This window comes from Aptenodytes forsteri, unplaced genomic scaffold, assembly GCF_000699145.1.
Source record: "Aptenodytes forsteri isolate BGI_AS27 unplaced genomic scaffold, ASM69914v1 Scaffold377, whole genome shotgun sequence".
Classification (NCBI taxonomy): domain Eukaryota; kingdom Metazoa; phylum Chordata; class Aves; order Sphenisciformes; family Spheniscidae; genus Aptenodytes; species Aptenodytes forsteri.
This window is the reverse complement of record NW_008796176.1, coordinates 49,034-51,647: the sequence shown is the minus strand read 5'-3', so window position 1 is coordinate 51,647 and position 2,614 is coordinate 49,034. Positions and strand designations below refer to the sequence as shown.

At 36.4% G+C, this 2,614-nt stretch overlaps 1 non-coding gene across 1 annotated transcript; it reads right to left on the bottom strand.

Moving 5' to 3' along the window:
- Window positions 1-157: 157 nt before the first annotated feature.
- Window positions 158-231, bottom strand: TRNAN-GUU. Its single transcript has one exon. It is a non-coding gene; the product is annotated as a tRNA-Asn (tRNA).
- Between the last annotated feature and the right edge of the window lie 2,383 nt (window positions 232-2,614).

Sequence of the window (2,614 nt, the reverse complement as noted above, 5' to 3'; positions counted from 1 at the left end):
ATTGGCCTTCTTGGCCGCCTGGGCACACTGCCGGCTCATGTTCAGCCAGCTGTTGACCAGCACCCCCAGGTCCTTCTCTGCTGGGCAGCTTTCCAGCCACTATTCCCCAAGCCTGTAGCGCTGCATGGGGTTGTTGTGGCTGAAAAAAGTTGCGCTGCGTCCCTGGGTGGGCTCGAACCACCAACTTTTCGGTTAACAGCCGAACGCGCTAACCGATTGCGCCACAGAGACTCGCTGATAGTGTTTATATAACATAAAAAAGCTAAAAATAATAAGTTAGCTACTTTTTTTTTTGTGTCAAGCTTTATCAAATATGAATTACTTTTAAAGTGGTTGGTGTTCAGAGGCTGCCTTTCGTAACACAGCCAAAAAATAGAGTATCCCTTAACATACGCTAGTTATGCTAGTGCTAATAATTCTCTCCTATGCGTGAAAAAGGGACTGGGTGACTTTTAAAGCGTCTGGTAATCAGCTTCATAAATTCTATTCAGCGCTCTTGCCTTATGACAGTATATAGCTAATAAGCCCAAATGAATGAAATCTAAGTAGAGAAGAAATCTGTGAAGAGGTCCTTCACTGAACAGCAAATATATTATATTCTGGTTGATTATTTGAATTGGTGCCACTTTAAATTATTCCATTGTTCTATTACATGGGTGCATAGGGGAAGTACACTTTGTGAACTTCCTGAGTGTTGTCGATACCCTTTTTGTTGTCGATACCCTTTTTGACATAAAACAAATCTGGATTTTTATGTCTTTGGAATAATAAATTCACATTTTGTCCCGTGACCTACAATGTTGTTTGGAATAAGTAAGATCCTTGTAATTACTGTGCTGACAGAATTTCTGGCTTTAAACATATTAAAAGATTATTCTGTTAATAATATAGCAAGCTAGTAATAAAGTGCAGTGTCTTCAACAGGCTAGTAATAAGATGCAGTGTCTTCAACAGAAAACACAGTTTTTAAGTACAGCTGAGGAAAACTGAAAGACTGCCCTCTTCTCTCATCCTGAAATTCTAGAAAGTTTAGATTTACATTAATGTCTTCCCTTTAGAAACTCATTAACTGAATATGTTTAGATTTATTGGTCCAATTGTATATGAGCAAATCCTTTCTCTTTTTTTTTTTTTAGATTATGTCTTTTGGTGCTGTTTATATTTCAGTTCAATGACAGGTTCTCTTGATTCACTTTTTGTCAAAACTGTACCTTTAGGCATGACTTGAGTAGCCTTTAGTGAAAATTTATAGCTCTTCAACAAGCTGCATTTAACAATAAATTCTGCATTCAAAATCGATGCTTTCTACCAATTTTTTCATCTGAAAGTGGTCTTGATCTCTGTGCATGACAAGGTGGAAACAAACAAGAATGCATTACAGGTATTATAATGGCTTACAGACTGCTGCTTTCACAAAACCAAACTGAATCCAAATTTACATAGTAAATCTAACACTTTAAAATAAAGCAGTCAAATACGTTGGGAATGCAGAAAATGAACATGAATTTAGATGGAGAAAAAGATCTGTCATTGACTTTACTTTTGTTTCTTTAGATTGGAGCAATGACAGCATTAATAAATACATGAAAATATTTGTTGTTCATAGCTCATGACCCCATCTTCTAGATGTTGCCAATCTGCCTTCAGGATGGCTGACCAGCTATGGTGGTACTTTGTGTGTTAATGGAGCTATTTTTTGTGTGCTGATATTTTGGCTGCTGGGGGTGCTTTTAAATAATACTCTGAGTGTGATTTTTCTGGTGTATAACATGGGTTTCCCTTTAAGATGCCCACGTGTACAACACACACCAGAGACAGCTCCTCTGCTCTCGCTCTCCTCCCCCTTTGCTCTTCTAGAAGAACAAGTCCTTACAGGTCCTTAAAATGTGTCTCTGTAACCCACAAAATTGCATACTGAGACAAGGAAAACGAGATTTAGAAGAGGTACAAAAAGGAGGGAGGGAAAGGCTAAGGTACAGGACGTCATAGCAGGGGGCTTCTGAATTACATGAAGACTATAAATTTCCCTTTTTATTAATTGCCCATTTGTGCATACACTTGTACTGTTGCTAAATCTCAGCATTTTTTGAAATAGATAACCCACTGTATTAGGCATAAAAACTTCCAGTTACAGGTAAAATATCTATAAATAATGAATAATCCTATAATAGTTTATTTAAAAACAATAATGGAGCCAGTGCTTCCTTATTGGTAAAATCAAACAATTTAATGGATGTAACATTTCTGAAGGTTGAAAACTCATGTCAGATAGTATATTTGCAAAGTTAAGAAACATTCATAGGCAATAAAATGTTATCCAGCTGCTCTGGAGATTTTGCAGGTCTATAATCCAACCTTGTTGAACTCACTTCTGTTAATTGTGACTCAAAATTGATTTTTTTTCCTCCTAAACAGTGTTCTGCAACTTGAGAGTCACAAGCTAAAGTAATAAGAATGTTGATTTTTTTTAAAATTTAAGATTTGATATCATGGGTACAGATTACAGAGCCAGGATGAAAATAATGAGATTGCCTCAATGGCTTGAAATAGCTGCATAACTAAATATTTCTCTTTATCTTCAAAATAATGCTGCTTCACCATTTCATATCTACAA